The sequence below is a fragment of the Taeniopygia guttata genome, chromosome 13 (genome assembly GCF_048771995.1).
Source record: "Taeniopygia guttata chromosome 13, bTaeGut7.mat, whole genome shotgun sequence".
NCBI classification, from domain to species: Eukaryota; Metazoa; Chordata; class Aves; order Passeriformes; family Estrildidae; genus Taeniopygia; species Taeniopygia guttata.
The window spans coordinates 15,259,421-15,268,947 of NC_133038.1; the positions used below are offsets into that span (position 1 = coordinate 15,259,421).

General features: G+C 52.8%; 1 long non-coding RNA gene across 2 annotated transcripts; it reads right to left on the reverse strand.

Annotated features, from left to right (window-relative positions):
- Nucleotides 1-8,441, reverse strand: LOC115497094 (uncharacterized). Of its 2 annotated transcripts, none has more exons than XR_012058086.1 (2): nucleotides 8,068-8,441; nucleotides 1-355 (listed from the first exon to the last, which is right to left on the reverse strand). It is a non-coding gene; the product is annotated as an uncharacterized lncRNA (long non-coding RNA). The 2 variants fall into 2 exon arrangements; XR_012058085.1 differs by lacking the exon at nucleotides 8,068-8,441 and adding an exon at nucleotides 6,345-7,133.
- Nucleotides 8,442-9,527: the final 1,086 nt, after the last annotated feature.

Consider the following 9,527-nt stretch of genomic DNA (forward strand, 5'->3'; position numbering starts at 1 on the left):
TGGTGTCCACCTTGGAACAGCTCTGTGTTTAATTAAAGCATTAAAAACATGGCAATCCAAGCAGATGAGGGCTGTTCAGAGCCCAGAGGTGAGAGCAGGCTGATGCCTGCTGCTGGCCTGGAGGGGTGAGGAGCAGCTCTCCTCTGCCCTGCTCCTGGGGTGGGTGGCACAGCTGTGTCTCTGCACGGGGGTGGAGGTGATGCTCAGGATCCCCAAGGCTCTGGTTTTGCAGAGTTTCTTGTGCAGCTGCTGCCCTTGGAGTGGAGCCAAACCCGATGGATGCACACGGAGTCCCTGTGCCCAAGCCAGGCTGAGCCCCTGGGAGCTGCTGCCTTTCCTGCTGGAGCTGGGGTGCCTGGAAAAAGAGGGAACAGAAGTCAGAAGTGTTGCTGGCACCATGCAGACTGGAGGGCTGTGGTCAGCATCTCCCCAGGACTTGCTGACACCTGATGCTGGTGCAGGGCCACAAAGTTTACATCTGTGCCCATTCCCAATGGAGCTTCTTTGCTCAGTGCTTTACCCTCCTGCTCACTGCAAAGCAGTCTGTACCTTTCAGACAAAAGACTAAATAAAGCTCTTGGGAGACAAACAAAAGATTGACTTTTGCTTTCCAGGACTCCAGCAATCCAAGGGTGATGCATCTTCCCTGTTTGCTGCACTCTGCTGAGAGGTTCTCTCCAGCAAGGGCCTGCAAGCTGAGGAGGGGACACCTGTGGGACCCCTGTCACTCCCAGGGCCTCCTTCCCCGTGTGCCCTTTCTGCATGAATTCATGTGGGCACAACTCCACTGTCCCACATCCCTGGGGTTTGCTGTGGTTTCCTCTGCTCACCCCACAGCCCCTCCCAAAGCACCTATGCTGTCACTGTAAAAATGAATGCTATTTTTCCTCCCTCCCTTCACTGTTAAACTGTTTTATATCAGCTACCACTTTCTCCAGTTCCATGTATTTTTTTGATGTGGAGCAGTGTCTCATAAACCAGTCTAAGGGGCCATTGTCATTCCAGAGAAAGGCAATGCTCCTGGAAAGGAGCTTGTAAACCCACTGTTATTTTCTTTCCTAATTGCAATTTCAGTGACTCATCCCTGGTGCCACACTGCAGTGCACAGCCATTGTGTGGATTTTTACCCAATCTTGAGTAGTCACAATTCACTGCTCAAGTTTTCAGGCCACCCAAGCCATTAGGAAAATAAATGTAAAATAAAAACCTGCTGGTACAGTTGGCTGGCAGAGCAGCACAGCCCCTTGGGACAGCAGCAGAAGAGAAAGGCATTCAGTGCTCTCCAAAGCTGCTGTGGCCAATGTGGCTGAGCTGGTGTGAGCTGGTGCCTGAGCGTGTGCTCTCTGAACAAGAGCTGATTCTTTCTTTTCCCCTTTCCATTCCATTCCTCACCCCAGCTCCATCACAGCTCCATTCCTCAGCCCTGTCTGTAAGTTCTATCTCAATCCTATTCCTTGCCTTCCTCACCTCTATCCCACCCCCTTCCCCTTTTCCTCCCCATCCTGATCCCACTCCCCATCTTTATCTCATCCCTTTCCCTACCCCATCTAACCCCACCTCATCCCCATCCCACTCCCCTCTTTTCACATCCTCCTCCCTATCCCTCACCCCATCCCATACCCATTCTGTTCCAATCTCATCCCCATTCCCATCCCATCCTACCCCTCTGCTCCTGTTTGTAGGTCCCCAGAGCCTTGCCCAGCCTCCCCACAACCTCCCACTCTCAAGGGGGCGGTTTCTGGGCACATCTCCTGGGAGGATGATAGCACTGGGCAGCTCCTGCAGGAGAGGAGGGACAGCCTGGCACATGGACCAGAGCTCATCCTCACATCTGTCAGAGGAGACAAAGCTTCCCTGGGAGCTCTTGGCCCTGGCCCTGCCCAGCCTGTTGATTCCCTGTTCAGGATCACATTGGCCTGTTTGTACAAGATCCACAACCCTGGTTTTGCCAGGGCCATTCCCCACCTTTTTCCATTGAAAGATGCTGATGCTGGCCACGAGTTTGGCAGGAGAGCACTGGGGCTGCCCTGCTGCTCCCAATGGCCAACCTCAGTTCCAGGGCACCACAGCCTTTTGGCAACCAACACAACCTCCAGAGAAGAGCTGACTGTGTTTGCCCTCTCCATGCTGAGAGAGCTGCTGCCTGCCATCGTGGCAGGTCCTGTGAGATGGCTGAGCATGGCTAAAGTGTCCTTGCAGAGCAAACTGAGCTGCACTGGGCTCCCAGAGTCAGGCAGCAGGGTCTAGGTGGGGCTGGGCAGGCTGGAGAGGAGCCTCCCCTCCCTTGGGCTTCCCTGCCCTGCTGTGCTGAAGCCTGAAACCCAGGCTGGACACCCAGACTGTTGGCCATGGCACAAGGTCACCAAGAAGACAATTCTGCAGCTCAGGTTCTCACCAGGTTCGGCATCATTTGGGATGAAGCTGAGCTGAGGCCTCATTGTCACCTTCCAGTACTTAAGGGAGCTTCTAAAAAAGAAGGAGAGTGATATTTTACAGAGGCAGAGAGTGATGGGACATGGGAAAATGGTTTTAAACTAAGAGAGGAGAGATTTAGATTAGATATTGGGGGAAAATTCTCCCCTGTGAGGGTGGTGAGGCCCAGAGAAGCTGTGGCTGCCCCATCCCTGGAAGTGTTCAAGGTCCCATTGGACAGGGCTTGAAGCAACCTGCTCTAGTGAAAGGTGTTCTTGCCATGGCAGGAGAGTGGAACAAGGTCAGCTTTAATGCTTCTTTCAGTCCAAACCATTCCATGATTCTGTGATCCCATTTCAGAGACACATTCCCTGGCTTTGCCCCAGAGTGGGCTGGAAAGGAGAGATTGAAGCTTTGTGACCAAGCTGGCAAAATGTGCCTTGTCCCTGAGGCAGCACAAGTGGGAATAAAGGGGCTTCCTGAGGCAGCCTGGGCAGTGTGGCCAAATCTGGGCTTCCAGGAGCTGGCCACAGGCTCACCAGCCCTCCTGGTGCAGTGGTGCAGGGGCAGTCACAGCTGGCTTTGCTGCTGGGGCTGAGGGAGGGGAACAGAGAACTGGCTGGCAGCTCCCCTGGCAGAGCAATGCACAGCCACAAACCCTCCCTGAGTGTGCACCAAACTGCAGCACCAAAGGGGAGCTGAGCGGTGGGTTTGGAGCAGAGCAGGTGCAGAAGAGGCAGCCCTGCCCCACCAAAGGCTCCAGAACATCTGTGAGCAGAGCTCCAGGCAGCTCCAGCACGGCAGGATGGGCTGCAGGAGCGATCCAGGTCCCCAGATATTCGTAACTGTGTCATTAGAGGGTGCCAGTGCACTGCTGCAGAACTGGCCTGTCCCCTTACCTGTCCCAGCAGGGCACAGGGGGTCCTGTGGCTGTGGGATGCTGTCAGGATTGCACATCCAAATTTCTTCTTGGAAAGTTTAAATTCCAGATCCTGCCCAGCTGTGGAGCCACAGGACTGGAGCAGCAGATGCAAAGCTCAGCTGCTACTTAGAATACACCCTAGAGTGATTTCAGCCTTCACCTCCCTCCATCACCTTTCTGTGCCTGTCTTAGCAGCAGGAGGTTTTTCCAGAGCTGTGAGACAGCAGCAATGCTGTTCCCACCAGAAAAAGGGAATTCAAGCACAGAAGCTGCTGAGCCAAATCCCTCCAGCGCAGCCAAGGCTGAAATTACCTGGTTCCTGCTGCTGGGATGTGGAAAGCCAGAGCTGGAAACAAACCTGAACACCTACAAAGACAGAGGTGGGCTTTTCCTGTGCCCTCAAGCTGCTAAATTGCTGCTGAGGGATCTGCAAAAAGGTCAGTGCTCAGCAGTGGGGGGCTGGCTGGGAAGGGGCTGGCACAGCCCTTGATGACAAGGAGAGATGCCCACATGCTGTGCCATGGGATTTACAGCACAGGAATGGGATTCACAGGTCCAAGGGAAGGGCCCTGCCAGTGGCCAGGGTACAATTCTACAAGGGTCTGATTTCAGCAGGTCCCGTGGGGCAGGGCTGGCTGTGGGGCAGTGCCAGCAGAAGGGCTGTAGGCAGACCATGTGGGCATCCCATGGGATTGCTTGAGTCCAAATCCCTTGGCTAATGTCACAAGGAGCCTCCAACATCAGTCACAGGGCTTGAGGCAGCTCACTCATGCAGTTTAGAGCCCTTGGACAGATGAGGATTGCTCTCCAGGTGTGGGCCATGCCCAGCTCTTCCAGGACTGAGGCCAAACCCCAGGATCATTACAGCAAAACCCTGAACAAAATTAAGGTCTGTAGAGAACTGCTGTTGAAGAGCCTCATATCCCTCCTGCAGAACTGGGGGTGTCCCAGGGAAACCCCAGCTCAGGAATTGCTCTGAGCATGTTGAGCAGTTGGGCTTCAGGTAAACCTTTCCTTTCCTTTCCTTTCCTTTCCTTTCCTTTCCTTTCCTTTCCTTTCCTTTCCTTTCCTTTCCTTTCCTTTCCTTTCCTTTCCTTTCCTTTCCTTTCCTTTCCTTTCCTTTCCTTTCCTTTCCTTTCCTTCCCTTCCCTTCCCTTCCCTTCCCTTCCCTTCCCTTCCCTTCCCTTCCCTTCCCTTCCCTTCCCTTCCCTTCCCTTCCCTTCCCTTCCCTTCCCTTCCCTTCCCTTCCCTTCCCTTCCCTTCCCTTCCTTTTTCTTCCCTTTTCTTCCCTTTCCCTTCCATTGGTTCCCAGCTGGGCCATCCCAGACAGATGAAATTGAGGAGGAAGGGAGATATTTCTGTCTTGCATGGCACTGATCTAAGGCTTAATTATTTAAGATCTTGCAAAATACTTGGCATTCCTGTGATAAAATGCTTTGTAGGAAGCACAAGGCACTACTATGAGAGCATTAATGTTTTTGCCTTCTCTCCAGCTCTCTTCAATCTACTTTGTGGGCCCCAAGGGCTCCTGGGTGCCACAGGACACCTGCAGCTGTCTGCTCTAAAGGGTCATAGAATCACAGAATGGTTTGGGTTGGAAGGGGACCTTGAAGGGCATCCAGCTCCAACCCCCTGCCATGGGCAGGGACACCTTCCACTATCCCAAGTTGCTCCAAGCCATGTCCAACCTGGCCTTGGGCACTTCCAGGGATCCTGGGGCAGTCACAGCTTCTCTGGGCACCCTGTGCCAGGGCCTGCCCACCCTCACAGCAAAAAATATTTTCCTAATATCTACTCTAAACCTAATCTCTTTGAATCTGGACCCACTGCCCCTTTTCTTGTCACTACATGCTCTTGTAAATAGTCTTGCCCCATCTTTCCTGTAAGTTCCTGTAAAGGTGGTGATTTGCCTACTGGCAGCAGAAAACTGAAAACACTACTATACAATTTCCTCTGTCTCATCTGTCCCCCTTCCCAGCCATCATGCAGGTAAAACCTCTGCTGGAGCCTCATCCTGCACCTCTCCCCTCCCCTGACCTGCCTGTGGAGCATCCACAGGGACATGTGCCATCCTCCACACACAGCCCACTCTGCAGTGGCCACCCCAAGCACAGATGCTATGGAATATCCCTTTGGTCAGTTGGGATCACCTGTCCTGCCCTGTCTCCTCCCCAGCTCCACCACACACCCACTTCCTTGGCAGCAAGGCAGGATGAGAAGAAGAAAAGGCCTTGGCTCTGTGCAAGCTCTGCTCAGCAATAACAAAAACATCTCCATGTTATCAACCCTGTGTTCAGCACAAATACAAAATACAGCACACTGGGAAGAAAATAACTCTACTCCAGCCAAACCCAGCACACTCCACCTCATATTCCATACCCTTCACACCATTCCAGGTCCCACACTATTCAGTACAACATCAATAGCCACCACCCCTCTTCTCATTCTTTGATAAAACACACAGATATTATTCCCTTAGTCTATGGACCACTCTGGAAAATGTTTATATAGCATCAATAAATGCCTGTTAATTCATTTAGTCCATGGCTTTGAGCTCCATCTGTCCTGGTGGTCACTCAGGACAGCAGAGGCGCTGGGTGAGGAGAGTTATTGGGCACCAAAGGCAGCTCTGGTCAGGTCACTGCTGCCTTGCCACTGCTTCTTGGGATGCTTCTCCTGCTTTGGGTTGAATGGTGCCTGTTTTAGTAATTCCTGAAACACACAACTCAAATTGTGGCTTACAACAATTTACAGATCCATTGCAATCTCCATCCCTGGTCCTTTTGAGACAGGTTACCTGATTTAACATTGCACTGAACTCCTGCCTTTGTCCCCAGCCTGGCTTCACCAAGGGGCTCCTGCCAGATCCCCCTTAGTGTGGTCACATCCCAGTCCCCCACAGGCAGCAGGACACAGCAGCCCCTGCTGGAGCCTGGGGTCTGACCCACAGGACACAGCCCTCCCTGAATTTCTCCAGCACGGGTCCTTCCCAAGGGCTGCAGTTCCTCACCAGCTGCTCCAGCTTGGATCTCCCAAGGGCTCACAGGTCCTGCAGCAAACCTGCTCCAGCACAGACCCCACAGAGGCCATTCCCTCCAGGCACCCCCCTGCTGGGGCGTGGGCTCCTCATGGCCTGCAATGGATCTGTGCTCCGTGCTGGACTCATTCACACTCTCAGTCCCCTCAGCTCGGGCTCAGACCCGAGTTCCAGCCTGTCCAGCACAGACCCAGCAGCACTGCCCTGGCCACCTGCCAGCCCAGGCCCTTCATGGCTGTTATCAGTGTTCCCAGGCATGATCCAGCGAGGTGATAAGCACCAGAGCAGCAGTAAAAGCAAAAAGCAGCCACTAACGAGCACTAGACTCTAATATACAGTCAGGGAAGCGACCCCCATGGCAAGCACAGGAGTCAGCTAAACATTGTAAATTCAATGGAGCACATCCCAATTCTACCAGCCACACTGGAGTGCAGGGAGCATCCATGGATTTGAGGTGTATCCCAAGCCTCTCTCAGCCTGGTGTAGCAGGAGGAGAGCGATGGCTCCGGCTTCCCCTGCACAGGCACCTTTGTAAAGGGGTCCTTGAGCCTTGGACCTTGCCAGGTGAACTGTTTTCCTTCCATTCATGGTCAGCCTGGCTCTTGACAATGTTTTATTTTCCCATACCCAAATATAACAGCCTTCCTATCTTATCTACCAGCATAAATCTCACTTTACTGAGTGGGACAGAGAGATAAGCATGAAGCAGGCAAAGATCAAAGGACACTGAGTGCAAGGAAGAGCAGAAACCTGAGCCTTCAGAATGACCAAAGCCCTGGGACCTTTGAGCAGAAGAGCAGATCGGCTGCAGGACCTGGGTGGGGGCACAGGGAGCTGTGTGACAGCTTCCTGCACTGCTCCAGCACATGGAGCTTCCCAGCCCTGAGGAGAGGAGGGCAGAGAGGGAGGTGCTGCCAGTAACCCTCCATTTCACCTGCAGACAGGACAGCTCAGACCAGGGGCACTTGCAGGGTTTTATAAATCAGTGGGAGGCACAGCAGAACCCATCCTGAGTAAGGAGGGAAGAACAACCACCACTTCTCTCTCACAGAGCCAGTCTTCAGAGTGCAGGGCTTAGGTCCACCCAGATGAGCTTGGACAGATGTGAAGGGACATTGAATCTGTTCAACAGACCTGCGCCACAGATCACTGTGGATCTGAACTTTTAAACCATGACTTTTGACGAAGCAAGTCAGGAAAATTTCCCAATACTGAAGGTGGTGGGTAAGAAAGACCTTTGTCCCAGGCAGGGCTTGGGATTTCAGGACAGAGAGTGCAGATCCAGGAATTTTGTCCTCTGAGGCAGCATTTTCCTTTTGAGCTGTTACATTGATCCCGGATCTGCTCACAAGGTTCTAAACGTGTTTTTGTGGAGGCACTGGCATGCAGTAGGAAGGAAGGCACAGGCTGGTGGGAGGCTGGGCATGCAGCAGGATCTCTTCAGCTGGCACTGTCACAGAGACAAGGACAGGGACATTCCTCCCTGCTCCCTTCTGCCCTGTAGACACCTCCACCAAAACCAATCACCAACAAGGCCCTGCCTGCAACCTGTAGTCTCTTGCAAAGACAGTGGGGTATTTCACAAGGCTTTTGCAACGGGCTTTACCAAATTACTGTGTGGAAAGAGGTGTGAAACCAGCAGGAATGGGGGCAAGCAGCCACTGCAGTGGCCTTGTACTCTGCTGTTCCTGCTCACCTGCTCTCCACAGCCTGTTGTGCTGTCCAGGTCCAGCTCCTGCCCTCGTCCTTGGCAAGGGCATCTCCTTCCCTCTGGCTGGTGTTGTTCAGGCAATCGGAAAGAAAAAAAGTAAACAATGAAGACAAAAGCTTTGATTATGGAGCCGCTGAGTTTGCCAGGCACAGGGAGGGCTTGGGGGGAGATAAATGTTGCTAAACCAGAGTTTCCAGGCAGCACAGGCTTCCCAGTAAACAGGATTCACACCTCCCTTCCCACATCTGCTAATAACGGTGGGTTATGTCAGGGAACAGGAGAAAGAAAGGGAAAAGAACACTAGTAGAAATGCAAAGGGTGCAAAATCTGGTCTGTCCTCCAAAATCTCAGGCACCATTTTCAAGCCACTCCATTCCTGTGTCTGAGGAGTTCCCTGCCCTCAGCTGCAGGCACACCACAGGGAAACCTGCCTGGGAGCTCATGTGAACCCATCAGCTCGGCATGTGTAACACCTCCAGGGCTCTCCAACACCTCTCAGGTGGCTTCTGGGGATGTGCTAACACACCTGATGGAAATTGGGTGAATGTGCCTTCCACATGACCCTGCTCAGTGTCCTGCCTCTTCTTTTTCCAGAGGAGAGCTGGCTTGTTTTCTCCCTGTAGGAGCTAAGTCCCAATTTTGTTGCATGGCATTCCCTACCAGCCTTGTTCCCAAGGTAAAGACAGCTGCACCTAGAAATTAGTGTATAATTTCTGCTGGAGGGGTCATAGGAGCCATAAACCTGGCCTGCATTAGTATTTAAAGTATGTGCAAACTGCTCATAAGGATATGTAAGTATGAAGTGTCCTTTGAAGTTTTTATGAAGCCAAGCAATGTTGTTCAAGCTGTTTTCCCAGTTAATGGTTAACAGGACAACAATGTGTGCCCACTGGCACTGGAGTCAAGGACCAGGACAAGTTCAGTGCTGCTCAGCAGAACAATGTATATCGCTTCTGCTGTGAGGTCCTGGCTGGGCAGCTTCATTTGCAAAGGTGTATGGAAATGACATCTAGGGTGAGGAAGCTGAGTGGGATGGAATTGTCTGCAGCTGCAGGGCAGTGGAGCAGCAGCCCCAGCTCGTGCCCGTGTGTGCAGTGCCTTCCCCTGGCCCCTCCATGCCAGCCCTCCCCTTCCTCACACCCTTCTCATGGACACACTGGTGTGGCACAAAATGCTCCTGAGGATTTTTTTGGCTGGTTGGTCAGGTTTTTTCCCACTCTGTGGAGCAAATTCCCTCCTGGGAGGCTCTGCTAGATGTTGGGGTGCTGCAGCATGTCTGGAGAAGGGAATGGAGCTGGAGAAGGGTCTGAAGCACAGGTCTGATGAGGAGCAGCTGAGGGAGTTTGGGGGACTCAGCCTGAAGAAAAGGAAGCTCAGGGGGGTCCTTCTCCCACTCTACAGCTCCCTGACAGGAGATTGTAGCAAAGTGGGAGTTGGCCTCTTCC